The sequence below is a fragment of the Ornithorhynchus anatinus genome, chromosome X1, assembly GCF_004115215.2.
Source record: "Ornithorhynchus anatinus isolate Pmale09 chromosome X1, mOrnAna1.pri.v4, whole genome shotgun sequence".
Lineage (NCBI taxonomy): Eukaryota > Metazoa > Chordata > Mammalia > Monotremata > Ornithorhynchidae > Ornithorhynchus > Ornithorhynchus anatinus.
The window spans coordinates 88,871,667-88,888,763 of record NC_041749.1 but is presented as its reverse complement, the minus strand read 5'-3'; the positions used below and the strand labels follow the sequence as shown (position 1 = coordinate 88,888,763).

Sequence of the window (17,097 nt, the reverse complement as noted above, 5' to 3'; positions counted from 1 at the left end):
GTTAAGTGCAGGACCCAATTATGGCCGAAGTGACCCCAGGAGAGGGTCATAATAATAATAATAATAATATAGGTATTTGTTAAGCAGTTACTATGTGCCAAGCACTGTTCTGAGCACTGGGGTAGATACAAGGAAATCAGTTTGTCTCATGTAGGGCTCACAGTCTTCATCCCCACTTTACAGATGAGGTCACTGAGGCTCAGAGAAGTTAAGTGACTTGCCCAAGGTCACTCAGCTGACAGGCGGCGGAGCCGGGGTTAGAACCCATGACCTCTGACTCCCAAGCCCTTGCTCTTTCCACTAAGCCACGCTGCTTCTCATAAGCGTCCTAACCTCGTCGGCGGTCGCTTTGAGAGTCGTTCTGGCTTTTTTGTCCACTTTAGCCAGCTATTTTACAAGATTTCCGTGGTGCCCCTCCACCCTCGGAGAACACCCGAGGTGGCTCTTCAGTCGGAAGCCTCCCCCACTGATGGCAGAACCAGACTAGAACCCAGGTCTCTTGGTTCCCAGAGCCGTGCTCTTCCCCTTGGATCAATGGTGGGACCAAGAGAGCAAAACGTCGTTATTGGGGAAAATAGTCCTCACTGCTTCTCACTGCTCCAGGCGGGGTCATCCTTCGTCTAAACAAGTTACGGCTTTCCCGACGACCGAAAAGGTAGAAAGGTTGGCTTCTGGCCGGCAGTGTGGGGGCAAGGAAGTGCCGTGTCTTCAGGAGCCAACCCGTGGACTCGAGAGCTGTGTTGGTGGGAAGCAGGGGTCCAACGCGGCTGCCCTCAACTTCGGCCTGGCGGGCGAGAACAGAAGGGGAAGGGCATCCTGACTTTAGTCAGTCAGTCAGTCAGTCAGAGGGCGCTTACTGTGTGCTAAGCCCTTGGGAGAGTACAATAGAACACTAAACAGACTTTAGGCACCAGGCTGCCAGCCCGCCCCGCAGGCGGCTTTGACTGCAGAGAGCCATTATGGCCCTTGAAGCCCCTGAGGGGACTCTCCACTCCGAGGGGAATTTTACAATGATCAGAATGCTCAAGCCCTTCCAGGCAGTAGGGAAGTCAAGCTGTATGTGCAGTTCCCCAGGAGGCTGCCGCCTGAGCTCTGACTAGCTAATTGCTAGCTAATCTGACTAGCAAACCATCCTTCCTTTCAAAACAACTTCAGCGCTGGGAGATTTTCAACGATTGAACCTCCCCTCATCTCCCTCCCTCGCCTTACTGCCTCCCCATACTTAAGGATAGCCAGGGTTCAGCTAACAAGCCTCTACAGCGACTTTATTCCTAACTACGCTGTCCTCGTGAGCCCTGTGCATAGGCTCTTTCTGGGAATGGATCCCCAGGTTAGCCGGCATCTCCCATTTTCCCAGCCAACTGGATAGCAAACTACCACTGTGTTGTCACAGTTGAATGCATTTCCCGAATTTCTTTATTAAAGCAGCCTTGGACATGGTTTCCAAGCTATCAGTCGATCCCTAAACCCTGCCCTCATTTACTAATGCCATCCCACCTAGTCTTGAGCCTCCCCATACTAGACGCTGGCTTCACCGACACTGTCCTTTCCTGGTTCTCCTCTTATAATAATAATCATGTTGGTATTTGTTAAGCGCTTACTATGTGCCGAGCACCGTTCTAAGCGCTGGGGTAGATACAGGGTAATCAGGTTGTCCCACGTGAGGCTCACAGTTAATCCCCATTTTACAGATGAGGTAACTGAGGCACAGAGAAGTTAAGTGACTTGCCCACAGTCACACATCCCTCTGGCCGTTTGTTCTCAGACTCCGTCGAGGGCTACTCCTCGGGTTCCCCCGCCCGCAAATGTGGGGATCCCTCAAGGTTCAGTTCTGGGTCTCCTATTTTCCATCTACGCCCACTCCCTTGGAGAACTCATTCGCTCCCATGGATTCAACTACCGATTCGATAACGACGATACCCAAATCTACATCTCCAGCCCTGACCTCTCTCCGTCTCTGCAGTTTCACATTTCCTCTTGCCTTCAGAACATCTCTTCTTGGGTGTCCCCCCGACACCTCAAGCTTAACGTGTCCCAAACCGTGCTCCTTATCTCACCACCCAAACCCTGTCCTCCGCCTGACTTTCCCATCACTGAAGACGGCACCACCAATCCTTCCTGTCTCACACGCCTGTAACTCTGGCGTTATCCTTGACTCCTCTCAACCCACATGTTCAATCCATCACTAAATCCTGTCAGTCCCACCTTCACAACATCGCTAAAATCTGCCCTTTCCTCTCCATCCAAACTGCTACCACGTTAACCCGACCCTCTCCCACCTGGATGACTGCATCAGCCTCCTCGCTTGACCTCCCGGCCTCCTGTCTCTCCCCCACTTCAGTCCATTCTTCACTCCGCTGCCCAGATTATTTCTCTTCAAAAACGTTCAGGAAATGTCTCTCCACTCCTCAAAAAACTCCAGTGGTTGCCCATCCACCTCCACATCAAACAAAAACTCCTCACCGCAAAAACTCCGTAATAATAATGATGACGATGGCATTTGTTGAGCGCGTACTATGTGCAAAGCACTGTTCTAAGCACTGGGACTCCGTCCCCCCTCACCTCGCTATTCTCCTACTACAGACCAGCCCGCACCCTTTGCTCCTCTGTGGCTAACCTTCTCACTGTGCCTCAGTGTCATCTATCTCACCGCCGACCCCTCGCCTACATCCTGCCTCTGGCCTGGAACGCCCTCCTTCCTCATATCCAACAGACGATTACTCTCCCCTGCTTCAAAGCCTTATTGAAGGCCCCTCTCCTCCAAGAGGCCCTCCCTGACTAAGCCCCCCTTTCCTCTTCTCCCACTCCCTTCCGCACCGCCCTAACTTGCTCCCTTTGTTCTTCACCCCTTAAAGCCCCTCAGCACTTATGTACATATCTGCAATTTATTTGCTTATATCAACATCTGTCTCTCGCCACTCTCGTCACTCCTTGTGGGCAGGAAATGTGTCTGTTTACTGTTGCGTTCTATTTTCCCAAGCGCTTAGTACAGTGCTCTGCACACAGTAAGTGCTCAATCAATACGACTGAATGGATGAATACAAGCTAATCAGATTGGACACAGTCCATGTCCTACATGGGGCTCACCGTCTTCATCTGAGAAGTAGCGTGACCTAGGGGAAAGAGCGCGGGCCTGGGTTCTAATCCCGCCTCTGACAACTGCTTGCTGTATGACCTTAGGCAAGTCACTTAATTTCTCTGTGCCTAAGTTCTGATTTTCCATGTGGGACAGGGACTGTGTCCAACCTGATTAACTTAAATCTACCCCAGCACTTAGAACAGTGTTTAACATATAGTAAGTGCTGAACAAATACCGTAAGAAAAAGCAGTCTTGCGAGAAGTAGCTTAGAGTAGTGGCTAGAGTACGGGCCCGGGAGTCAGCAGGACCTGGGTTCTAAATCCTGGCTTTGCCACTTGTGTGCTGTGTGCCCTTGGGAAAGCCACTTAACTTCTCTGTGACTCAGTTCCCTTGTCTGTAAAATGGGAATTAAGACTGTGATCCGTGGGCCCCCCCTCCCGTGTGAGACATGAACTGTGTCCAACCTGAATAGTTTGTATCGATCCAAGCGCTTAGTACAGTGCCTGACACGTAGTAAGCACTTAAATACCACAGTTATTATTATTATTATTATTATTATTATTATATCCGACAGACAAATCACTCTCCCCACCTTCAAAGCCTTATTAAGAGCCCATCTCCTCCAAGAGACTTTCCCTGACTAAGCCCTCATTTCCTTTTCTCCCACTCCGTTCTGCATCACCCTTGCATGTGGCTTTGTACTCTTCATTCACCCCACCCCCAGACCCACAGCATTTTATGCACATATCCATAATTTACTTATATTAATGTCTGTCCCCCCATCTAGACTGGAAGCTCACTGTGGGCGGGGAATGTGTCTACCAACTCTGTTATAGTGCACTCTTCCAACTTCTTAGTATAATGCTCTGCACATGGTAAGCTCTCAATAAATACCATTGATGGATTGTACTGTCATGCTTGCTGTTCATAGTGCCCGATGCCGTTTCCATTTTTGCCTCCCATTCTCTTGATCCTGATAAAGCTTCTGCTCAAAAACAGCCCTTCCTCTTTTTTAATTGCCATCCCCCATGCTGGTCTATCCACGGCAATTTTCAGCTGGAGTGCAGCGTTGTCCAAGGCTTTGTTTTACTGTACCTTAGCTTAGGTTTCCCCTGAATCCCATGTGTTGTAGACTGGGTCCTAGTTTCAGGTTTAATCGCTCCCCCAACCCCCATCCACTGATATATTACCTCTTTTGCCATTTTCTCTGAGGATCGAATGATGGGGAGAGGGATGTCAGAAGAGGATTAGTGTATCCTGTCTTTGTTCCTCTGTTTCCTTAGACCATTTTAGGTAAAATCAGCCTCTGCTGAATTGAATTTAACTACAATTCTGAGAGAATAATCTATTTCTTGGCTTTCAAATTGAGACATTTAGAGCTGTAGTCTCATCGGTGCCCCGAGGATGGTCATTACCCTTGGTCACTGAAGTTCACGGCTTTTGGGCTCTCTCAGCTCTAAAGCTGCTCTGAGAGTCTCAGGGGCGGATTTGGCTAGAACTTTCCTTTGCCACCAGCTATTCGAAATGGAGATTACAAACTCTCCTCCCAGACTTAGCCTGTGAGTCCCATGTGGGATAGGGACTGTTTCCAACTTGTATCTACCCCAGATCTTGGGACAGTGCTTGACGCATAGTAAGTGCCTAACAGATCCCATTAAAAAATGATGAGAACCTTGTACCTCAGCCATTTGCTACACTTTATGATGCCCAGGCTGGACACCTACAACCCTTGAAGACTGCCTAAAAGCCACAGCCAGTATAGAATAAAGTAACTCAACCACTGAATGCTCTCTACAGTTTGACCATAGGATGTCAATGATCTGCACTCTGTTCTGGCTTCCTGTTTCCTCCAAGGTAAATTCCAAATGATGACTAGATTTGTGAGGCCCCTCTTCCTGTGCACTCCCCTGGCAATTCGGATCGTTAAAGGTGCTCCTGCTAGAAGTCCTCCCTCCTTATATGCGACAGGCAATTACTCTCTCCCCCTTCAAAGCCTTCTTGAAGGCACATCTCCTCCAAGAGGCCTTCCCTGACTAAGCCCTTCTTTCCTCTTCTCCCACTCCCTCCTGCATCGCCCCGACTTGCTCCCTTTATTCATCCCCCCTCCCAGCCCCACAGCACTTATGAACATACAAACCCCATCTAGACTGTAAGCTCGTTGTGGGCGGGGAATATGCCTGTATATCGTTATATTGTCTGCAGTGCTTTGCACACAGTAAGCGCTCAATAAATACGATTGAATGAATGAGTGAATGAAAAAGTCAGTCAATCGTATTTATTGAACATTTACTGTGTGCAGAGCACTGTACTAAGCACTTAGGAGAGTACAATATAGCAATAAACAGACACATTCCCTGCCCACAGTGAGCTTACGGTCTAGAGACAAGCTTACACTCTAGAGACGAGCTGGTAGTTATTACTGTGTGCAGAACACTATACTAAGCATTTGGGAGAGTACCATGCAATAGATTTGGTAGACACAATCCCTGCCCATAAGGAACTTATAGTCTAGCGGGCATTTTAATCAATCACTTAATAAATCAATAGTAATAATAATAATATTGGTATTTGTTAAGCGCTTACTAGGTGCAGAGTACTGTTCTAAGTGCTGGGGTAGATACAGGGTAACCAGGTTGTCCCATGTGAGGCTCACAGTCTTAATCCCCATTTTCCAGATGAGGTCACTGAGGCACAGAGAAGTTAAGTGACTTGCCCACAGTCACACAGCTGACAAGTGGCAGAGCAGGGATTCGAACCCATGACCTCAGACTCCCAAGCCCGGGCTCTTTCCACTGAGCCACGCTGCTTCTCTACTGAGCACTTATTCAGAGTAGAGCACTCCCGGCTCTGCCACTTGTCAGCCGTGTGACTGTGGGCAAGTCATTTAACTTCTTTGTGCCTCAGTTACCTCATCTGTAAAACGGGGATTAAGACGGTGAGCCTCACGTGGGACAACCTGATTACCCTGTATCTACCCCAGCGCTTAGAACAGTGCTCTGCACATAGTATGCGCTTAACAAATACCAACATTATTACTAATAACTTGGGAGAGTACAACAGAATCGGCTCAAGGAGCTTATAATCTCATTTACAATTTTCCACAGAAGGTTCTTATTGGCAGAGCCTCTTATCCAATCTGGTTTCTCATGTCCCTATCTTTATTCCGCTGACCTTCAAGATGTGATGCAAGAGGTACCTTTTTGCACTGACATTTTAGTTTTTCGTTTTCGTTTTCGTTGGTTTTTTTTTTTTTGCTGCTCTATTTTAACTTTTAATTTCTTGGGGTTTTTCATACTTAGCCCCTGAGGCGATTTTGTCATGAAGGGCATAATTTTAAAAGATCTAATATGTTAATAAATAGTCATAAAGAGCTGCTCTGTTAGAGAAATATTAATACATTTTATTCAATTGTTTAAAGTTCAGAAGAGTCTTTAAAGAAAGCACAGTGAAGGTGATCTAGAAATCAAATAAGAAGAAAAATCAATATAATTTGAAGTAGCTCTAATTCCATTAAATAGAAAAGGTTATAACAAGGGCTCACCATATAAGTTATAAAGGTTATACGGTAGGTGGTATCTTTTGAGTATTTCCCAATTTCCCAAACTAAAACGAGTAGGGGATTGGGGAGGGAGGGAGTTTTTGTCCCAAACCCTTACCTTGTTAAGCTAGGAACCTAATCCTACTCGGTCTAGTGGAAAGAGCAAGGGACTGGGAATCAAGAGACCTGGGTCCAAGATCCAGTTCTGCCACTGGCCTGATGTGTGACCTCAGGCAAGTCACTTAATAATAATAATAATAATAATGTTGGTATTTGTTAAGCACTTACTATGTGCAGAGCACTGTTCTAAGCGCTGGGGTAGATACAGGGCAATCAGGTTGTCCCACACGAGGGTCACAGTCTTAATCCCCATTTTACAGATGAGGGAACTGAGGCACAGAGAAGTTAAGTGACTTGCCCACAGTCACACAGCTGACAATTTATTGTGTCAGCCTTCTCTCTGATTTCCCTTCCTCCTGTCTCTCCCCACCTCAGTCTATTCTTCATTCTGCTGCCCGGCTCATCTTCCTGCAGAAATGCTCTGGGCATGTCACTCCCCTTCTTAAAAACCTCCACTGGTTGCCTATCGACCTCCGCACGAAACAAAAACTTCTCACTCTAGGCTTCAAGGCTCTCCATTACCTTGCCCCCTCCTACCTCTCCTCCCTTCTTTCTTTCCACTGCCCATCCCGCACGCTCCGCTCTTCTGCCTCCCACCTCCTCACCGTCCCCCGTTCTCGCCTATCCCGCCGTCGACCCCTGGGCCACGGCCTCCCGCTGTCCTGGAATGCCCTCCCTCCTAACCTCCGCCAAACTCATTCTCTTCCCTTCTTCAAAGCCCTACTGAGAGCTCACCTCCTCCAAGAGGCCTTCCCAGACTGAGCTTCCCCTTTTCCCTCTGCTGCCTCTCTACCCCCCCCTTCACCTCCCCTCAGTTAAGCCCCCTTTCCCCCCCACCTTCCCTCTGCTCCTCCCCCCTTCCCTTCCCCTCCCCTCAGCACTGTGCTCGTCCACTCATTTGTATATATTTTTATTACCCTATTTATTTTGTTAATGAGATGTACGTCACCTTGATTCTATCCATTGCTATTGTTTTAATGAGATGTACATCCCCTTGATTCTATTTATCGCTATTGTTTTTGTCTGTCCACCTCTCCCGATTAGACTGTAAGCCCGTCAGTGGGCAGGGACTGTCTCTATCGGTTGCCGATTTGTACATTCTACAGTGCTCTGCACATACTAAGTGCTCAATAAATACTATTGAATGAATGACAAGTGGCAGAGCCGGAATTCGAACCCATGACCTCTGACTCCCAAGCCCGTGCTCTTTCCACTGAGCCACTCTGCTTAACCTCTCTGTGCTCCTATTTCACCATCTGCAAAATGAGGATAAGATAGCAGCTCTCCCTCCCTCTTAGATTGCGAGCTCCATTCAGCAATCCACCATTCAATCAATCTCCAATATTTCCGGAGCAGTTGCTCTGTGCCGAGCACTGTACCAAGGGCTTGGGAAGAGTTCTAAAGTTAGTAGACATGTTGAACGCGGTCGATAGAGATTATATCTGATCGAATTATCTGGTATCATCCTCGGTATTGTTAGTATAGTGTTAGGTTCAGAATAAGTGTTTAATAAATACCGTTAATCATCGCCCTCAGCCAATTATCTGTGGATGGGTGCAAACCAGAGGAACAAGGGTGACCTCGGAAAGGTGACGCGAGTTGAGAGGAGAATTCTGCAGACAGAGTCCAAGAAGAGATCGGTCTTGCCCCGACGAGAAGGGAGACTGACAAGGCACCCCCTGGAAACAGCCGAGGACGGTCAAGTGGGGCCTTGGACAGTGTGGCATCGCAGTGGAAAACGGGTCAATAGTTATGGCAGACGGAGCGGCGTGGAGCGCGGCAATTCAGACAGGAGTAGCTCTTTTTGAGCAGATGCTTTGCGAGGACTGGGAGACAGAAGCCAAAGTGGAAACAGAGCCAGACCCCGCAAACAGACACCATGGCACTACAAAGGCCGATCTGCATGTGTGTGTGTCTGTCTGCGTATGATTCGGTCTTGGCTGGGGGTCACACATTAGCCTTTTCAGCGATACACGCAGCCATCGGGTCAACTTAAACTCTTTGAAAATGAAGGGCAACTATATGCAGATATACGTATATATGACATTTCAGGAGATCTTTCCCCCCTCGGTCCTAAAGCGGGCTCTGGACAGCCAGTCAGTCAGTCAATCAAATTTATTGAGCGCTTACTGTGTGCAGAGCACTGTACTAAGCACTTGGGAGAGGACGATATCACAATAAACAGATATTCCCTGCCCACAGCGAGCTTACGGTCTACAGGGGGAGACAGACATTAAATAAATAAATGACAGATACGTACATAAGTGCTGTGGGGCTGGGAGGGGGAGGTGAATAAAAGAAGCAAGTCGGGGCGATGCAGAAGGGAGTGGGAGAAGAGGAAAGGAGGGAGCCTCTGAACGAACAGGAACGGTGCCTCTATCGTGCACTTGTCCTGGTTAAGTGCGACTGGCAATCTTTTGATCACCAAATTCCATTTCTTGAAGCCCTGGAATATATACAGCATTCCCAGGGGACCTCAAGGGGTCAATGTCCCCTTGATGCTCAGAATGAAGAAATAAGTCCCCTGGGTCTACAGGTCCCTCTGCCCCTCTCAACTCCTTAACGTGAAGCCCTGCCCCCACTAGCAGAGCCAGATTTGAGGAGCAGGAGGTGGGATGGGGTGATACGGAGGAGGAAAGCTCTCTGGGAAGGGCTGATAGTCTCTACCCTGCTCTATTTTCTGAGGAAAGATTCTCCCCATCAGTCAGGTTCAACCGTTTCTCCCACCTCAGCTTCAGCCTGAAAACGGCTTCCTCCACTGGCCCCAGGAACCCCTCTCTGCATCTCCCAAGCTCACTGTAATATGAGGAGCGGCTTGGCGTAAGGGATCGAGCACGGGCCTGGGAGTCAGAGGGTCATGGGTTCTAATGCCGGTTCTGCCACTCATCTGCTGTGTGACCTTGGGTAGGTCACTTCACTTCTCCGGGCCTCAGGTACCTCATCTGAAAAATGGGGATTGAGACTGTGAGCCCCACGTGGGGCAGGGACCGTGTCCAACTCGATTTGGTTGGACCCAGCCCACCGCTTAGTACAGTGCCTCGCACATGGTAAGTGCTTAATAAATACCATAATTCTTATTAGGGATTCAAAACGGCACCGAGGCAGACTGAGGAACAAGGGGTCAGGTCCCCCGTGCAGTGCTGGGATTCATAGTTGGCCAGAAGCTGAAGGAATCGGCATGGAATATCGTTCGTAAAGAAGGCAGCGTGGCCCGGGGATGGAGCGACGGGAGTGTGGCGTACAAGCAATGGGAAGCAAATCCTTCCTTACCCACTGCCCTGCACTGCTCGGATCCTTATTAGAATGTTCCATAATAATTATAATAATTACAATCACTGTGGTATTTGGTAAGTGCTTACCCTGTGTCAAGAATTGTGCTGAGCGCTGGGGTAGATACACGATAATCGGTCCCTGTCCCACACCGGACTCCTAGTCCAAGAGGTAGGGAGACCGGGTAATGAATCTCCATGTTACAGATGAAAAAACTGAGGCATGGGTACAGGCAAGTGGTGGAACCCAGGTCCTCTGACTCCCAGGCCTGTGATCTTTCCACTAAACCACGCTGCTCATCGTCCTTTAAAAAGGATGGGGAGAAACTTGAGAGGTTCCAGAGAAAAGTGAAAACGTGATTAATGGATGGAAAATCGGTCCTGGGAGAGTTGTTGCTTAGCCTAAGGAAGAGAAAGCTAAAGGATGACTTAATAACTCTTTCAAGAATATGAAAGAGTTGTATGGGAAGGATGCTGATCTTCATGTTCTTCATGTCCACGGAGGAACAAATAAAAGGAAATGAGTTTGAATTACAGCAGAAGAGATTTGGATTGGAAACAAGAAAGCAGTTTTTGATTTTCTGGGTGATGTCATGGCTACTAAGGATCGTGGAGTTCCTGTCTTTGGAGATCTTTATCATTCACAGCCTCCTTTCCTCCCTCCAAGGAGGGTCCCTTCTCCTGGCGTACCCCGGGCCAAGGATACGAGCTGCTCCCGTGCGCTCTCGGACCCCTCCATCCCCGCTGAGAAAAGCACGGCGGTAACTGTCGCCTTCCCTCCCACTACCGAGGGTCGCTACTCCGGACATCCTCTGTGCGCACTGAGCCAGGGATCAAAGCTGCTCCCGCACGCTCTTGGACTCCTCCCCTCTGACACTTTGAACCTATCAGTTCCTTTTGTGTTTTCATGTTTCACCACTCCCGCCGTGTCCGTCTCCAGTTCCCTCTCCCCCCTTACGCTCTTAGATTGCGAGCCTCCTGAGGGACAAGGATGCTGTCTAATTCCCACTTGTGCATTCTTTCCCAGCGCTTAGTACAGGGAAGGAGGGGCCCCTGCATATGGCCTTTGGAGATCAGAAGACTGAACCTCCCTACCTCCTGCTACAAGCCTGTCTCCACGGCTGCCCCTTTCTCCATCACTCCTGCCTCCTCTGCCTGGCAGAATAGAGCCCTAGAGGGCCCGGTTCATTGGTTCATTCATTCATTCAATCGCATTTATTCAGCGCCCACTGTGTGCAGAGCACTGTACTAAGAGCTTCAGAGAGTACAATATAACAACAGACACGTTCCTGCCCACAAGGAGCTCATGGTCTAGAGGGGCAGGCAGATATTAATAGAAACAAATAAATTATATATATATATATAGGTGCTGTGGGGATGGGAGGGAGGATGAATGAAGGAGGGAGTAAGAACGGCACAGAAGGGAGTGGAGGAAGAAGACAGGAGGGCTTAGTCAGGGAAGGCTTCTTGGAGGAGATGCGTCTTCAATAAGGTTTTGAAGTGGGGGAGAGCAATTATCTGTCTGATATGAGGAGGGAGGGCGTTCCAGGCCAGAGGTAGGATGTGGGCAAGGGGTCGGCGGCGAGACAGACGAGATGGACGGTTCGCTCAGGGCTTCCATCACCATCACCGCCACCATCTGGGAAGAAGCGCCAGCAGTGACATGGCCCGAGATGGACCAGTTGATCTGAGGCCCCTGTTGCTTCTGCTTGGGCAGCAGCAGAAAGAAGCCTTGGCCCAATGAGCCAGGCCAGCCAGCCAGATCTTGGCATCTATAAGGAGTTGGAGTCTATATCCTGGAATTCCCCCAAAGGAGCTGAAAAGATAGCATCTTAGTAGGCAGGAAATTATTCAATAACGTTTTTCAAAACTGGGTGCGTGATGCAGTAGTTAGTTCCCCAAATGGCCTGGGTCTGGCTCTGTCGGTTAGAAGGGGCCTCCCACCCCCCTCTGGGGGCAGGACCAGAAGTGGCTTTGAAGGGAGGGGCCTGAGAAGCAGCGTGGGGCCTAGTGCGAAGCGTATGGGCCTGGGAGGCAGAAGGACCTGGGTTCTAATCCTGACTCCATTTGTCTGCTGTGCGTCCCTGGGCAAGTCACTTCGCTTCTCTGGGCCTCAGTTCTCTCATCTGTAAAATGTAGATTTAGACTGTGAGCCCCATGTGGGACATGGACTGTGTCCAACCTGATTAGCCTGTATATACCCCAGCGTTTAGAACGGTGTCTGACACATAATAAGCACTTTACAAATACCATAAAAAAAAGTCTGGGGCATTCACTGGGCTCCCCATCAGCTGTCCACATTAGGGTGGGACGGAACTGAACGATCAGCAGCTGGGAAGAGTAACTGCCCCTGGGGGTTTCCATGCTGTCTGTGGTGGAGAAAGATGAACAAATGCTCTGTAAGAATCGCACACGAGCAGGTTAACTAAGTAAATCAGAGCAGGCCAGTAATGGCAGTGAAGTCTGTCTGCATTACTCTCTGTCTCTTTCCCGCCTCTTTCCTCCCTTTCCCCTTGCCCTTTCTGGGGTCATTGGCTCCACCCTCGAGAAACCCCTCCCTCTGCTCAGAACTCACCGTCGTCCACCCCCCGCTCCCAAAGGAAGATGTCAGCACATGCACCGGAATCCCCGAAAGGGAACGGTGGTCCCTTACTAGAAGGAAATTCCCCAAGAGCTCATCTCTCAGTGACTACGCAGATCCGGTTGTCTTTTTACCGAGGTTGAATTTTTATCAAAACAAATTAAGGTGGGGGAAAAGGGAATTCACCAAAAGGAAATGGAAATTTAAACCTTCCCTTACTATAAAAGAATCCACCACTAAATTGATCTTTGGAATGCACAGTGGCTATAATGACTCGAATCTCTTATGTAACTTTTCCCTTCATTACTCTTTAATAGCATTCAAGCTGAGAGGCCGACCATTTACACTGCTGTGCCACTCTGAGAAAACCAATGCAACACAAATGGATGCCGGGAGAAAACAATAAGGCTAAATATCACCAACCTCTCAAGAAAATGAAATGAAAAAGCATTAGACTTTCTAACTCCCAATGAGAAATGCAGCCTGGTGGCTTCTGACCTGATAGGAAGAGAGGATTGGAGAGACAAATGGGTTGCCTTGCCAAAAAAAAAGAAAAAGGTTCTCGGTGCTTTAGATTCACATTCTATCTTTTGGCTGTGGCCCACAGGCTGTCTTAGAAGAGCAGCTTTTGAAGAAAATTTGACAGTTTTCATGACTCAAAAATCCCAAGTATATTTATGAATAGATATGTTTACTTCAGAAGCAGTATAATTTATTCAAAAGCATAGTTAATAATATGAAACCCCCCCAAAATTCTTCTAGTTCCTCCTACACAAACTTTTTTTTCCCAGAGAGACCCGTGAGTACCATATTCAAATCAGTATCTTATGATGATATATTCTGAATTTAATTGAACCTCATTTAACTGCTTAAAACTTAAAAAAAGAAGCTCTCAGCAAGAGCCCCGGGGAAAACTAGGCTTTAATGAGGTGGGACGAGAGACCAAGAAGGATAAACAAAGAATCTTTCATCCCCAAAGCTTTACTAATAGAATTCACATTTAATTCCTTTTATTCCTGATTTATAAAAACAAGGATTAAAGTATAAAAATAGTACAAAGTTCATATTCTTATTGGTGATGTGACACCTCATCCACTTGACCCGTATCTTGCAGACTGTAATTTTGAAAAGTTCTTAGAAGATGGGGCACTTCTTTTGGCTATCAGTTAGGAGTTTTCAGTCTTAACAAGTTTTTTCTTTTTTTTTAAACATTAACATTCATGACCTTAAACAAAGTACTTCCCTCTCATTTCTTTCCAAATGTATCACAATTGGTTCTGTTACTGAGTACATAATGCCTCTTATTTCTTGTACTTCTTAACTAATTTAGTTGTGTTCCTGGGAAAATATTCGGGATAAAGCTAAAACCAGCCAATTCTAAACAGAGGGAAAGATTATGACACATTGGAAAGGGTTTTTTTTTGTTGTTTTCTCTCGTGGATTGCCATAGGTTTCCGGTACAACTTTAAACTTTAATGTCCTTTATAGCACTTGATTTAAAAAAAGTAAATTTTAAATGGCACTTAAAAGCAAAATCTTTAAATTACGTATTGTAAATTATTTATTTATCTTAATGTCTGTCTCCCCCTCTAGACTGTAAGCTCACTGTAGGCAGGGAACATGTCTTCCAGTTCTGCTGTACTGAACTCTCCCGAGCGCTTAGTACCTGAACGCGGTTAGGGCTTAACGAATACCGTTGATGATCATGATAACTCCTAAAGTTCTGTTATAATGCAGGTGTGTTTCTACTCACGGCCATCGTTGACTTGTGCAGTCAACCCCAGCCCACAATTACCCTTCTCTTCTACCACTGCCAAATGTGTAAATCAGAGATTGTTAAATTAAAATATGGCATTTAAAATGTATGGCTTGTGGATAATTTTCACACTGCTGTACTTTTAAATGCCATTTCAACTGTCTTTTTTGATTATATACATATATATGCATATGTATATATACAAATATGTATATATATATATATATGTCTACTATATTAAAGTTGAAAGCTGCCCAAGAACTTTATGCTATTTAAATTCATTCAATCATATTTCATTCAATTGTATTCATTGAGCACTTACTGTGTGCAAAGCACCATACGAAGTGTTTGATAACCTTAGACCCTCCAGGAAGTTACCCGTCAGAACAGTCAATGCCAGTGTGGTATGAGATGGCAAAAACCACATCGTTACTGGTTTGGAAAACCATGAAATCACCTAACCCAGCAATGTAGCCACCTCATTTCCTTTGTTAATGTAAGGAAGACAACTTGGAGATTGTGGGCAGGGAATGTGTCTGGTACGTTGTTGAGTCGTGCTCTCCCAAGAGTTTAGCACAGTGCCCGACGCAGAGAAGCAGCGTGGCTCAGTGGAAAGAGCCCAGGCTTGGGAGTCAGAGGTCACGGGCTCGAATCCCGGCTCTGCCACTTGGCAGCTGTGAGACCGTGGGCAAGTCACTTCACTTCTCTGTGCCTCACTTACCTCATCTGGAAAATGGAGATTAACTGTGAGCCTCACGTGGGACAACCTGATGACCCTGGATCTCCCCCAGCGCTTAGAACAGTGCTCTGCACATAGTAAGCGCTTAACAAATACCAACATTATTATTATTATTAAAGTAAGCGCTCAGTAAATACGATTGATGGATTTCCAATGTAGGCCACCCAACATCAGGACAGTGTTCCCCTTAGCTTGCCTGCTGTAATGCTAAAAGCTGTTTGCATCTGAAGTATTCATGGGAAATGTCTGTTCTAACACTCTACCTCAGAAATAAACAATTCACACAACTATGAGCTCTCTCCCCTCACCCCAAAAAACAAATAAATAAGTAAATCTCCAGTAGCACATTATCTTCCCTAGGGACAGTATTCCAATTTTGCTTTTCATCTTATATTTCTCTCCCTCCTTATGTAATGAGCATAACTAGACTGAAAAACTATATTTAAATGGAACTTAATTTAACTCAAGATTTTGCAAATATACATTATAACATGAACCATATATTGTCAAAGAGTTTGGGGGAATCCATATTGCATCTAAACCATACTGCATGTAAATGTTTCTCAAACAGTGCTTGACACATAGTAGGCCCTTAAATACCATCATCATCATTATTGCTATTATCATTGTTATTAATCTAATCCCCAGCATCCTTCAACAGAATTAAAGCCCTGATATTAAATGTTTTTCCATGATTTTTTTAGTGGACTCATATTGATAATAATAATGATAACTGTGGTATTTGTTAAGCTCTTACTATGTGCCAGGCACTGTATTAAGCACTGGGGTCAGATACAAGGTGATTGGGTTGGACTCAGGCCCTGTCCTACATGGGGCTCACAGTCTTAATCCTCATTTTACAGATGAGGTAACTGAGGCACAGAGAAGTGAAGTTATTCACCCAAGGTCACACAGCAGACAAGCGGCAGATCTGAGATTAGAACCCAGGTCCTTCTGAATCCCAGGCCCGTGCTCTATCCACTACGTCACGTTGCTTCCCACTAGGTCAACATCACTCTCTCTCCCTCTCCCCACTCTCTCTTTCTCCCTCCCTAATTTCCAGAAAGTAGCTATTCCCCTTTCTCTTACTCTTTCAGATGTGAGCCTTTCCATTCACACATCTACTCTTCTCCACAAACTTTCATGGACCCCTCTTGCTGCTGCTGCTGCTTCCTTAAATAACTGCATTTTCACAGTGTAAGCATCAGATTATAAAATGGTCCAGACCAAGAAACTCAAAAATAAAGGCCGAGACCCGTGCATACTGAACTTTTCAAAGACAGCCATCACTTGCTAATGGGGGATGGGAACAGCCTCGCCCCTGCTTTTACATGGGACCCTTGTGCTCAGAACTGAACTTTCACATTTCCTGCTTTTGCTTCCAACATTTTGGAAAGCCCAGGGTGCAGTTTGCCAATTTAGAGCTATGAGGGGAATTGAGTCCACTGGGGAATTTCCATTTCGGCACAGTCGCTCCCCGCTCTGGGACACTCTGTCCTCTGAGATACTTGCTACTAGATCAAAGTTCCTCGTTCTTTACCCTAGCCCGCCGCCTGACCCTAGGTGCCACCTCATCAGGATGGAGATCCGGCTACAAGAAGGAGAATCATCACTATGTTTGAAACCATTTAAATTACAATTGAGCCTCATGATTAAAGTACCCAATCTTCTAAAAACCACCCGCTACTATTTCAGTGCCTTCGATCTTAGGATGTGGATGTTGTTCTAACAATTAAACTAATACTCAAGCATGTGAAAAATCTCAAAGATTTATACCCCTCATTGTCTCCTATTAGTGGGAAGGCATCTCCAGGGATGAGTTCAATACGTCAACCAAAAGGTATAAATCCAAACCAAGGAATAAAACAAAATATCTCACAGTACATTCATGAGGATTGCTTTCAATCTCATGATTTTAGAGAAACTAAGGGTTTTCTTTTTGCTATTACCACACTTTTCTAAAATCCTATGGGCTATCTGATGCTGTGCCCAATTGTCTCCATGACTATTCATTC

At 46.6% G+C, this 17,097-nt stretch overlaps 1 protein-coding gene across 1 annotated transcript in view; it reads right to left on the bottom strand.

Moving 5' to 3' along the window:
- The window catches only part of KBTBD12 (kelch repeat and BTB domain containing 12), a 51,608-nt gene that overhangs the window by 23,818 nt on the left and 10,693 nt on the right, over positions 1-17,097 (bottom strand). The gene's annotated exons all lie outside the window — the stretch shown is intronic.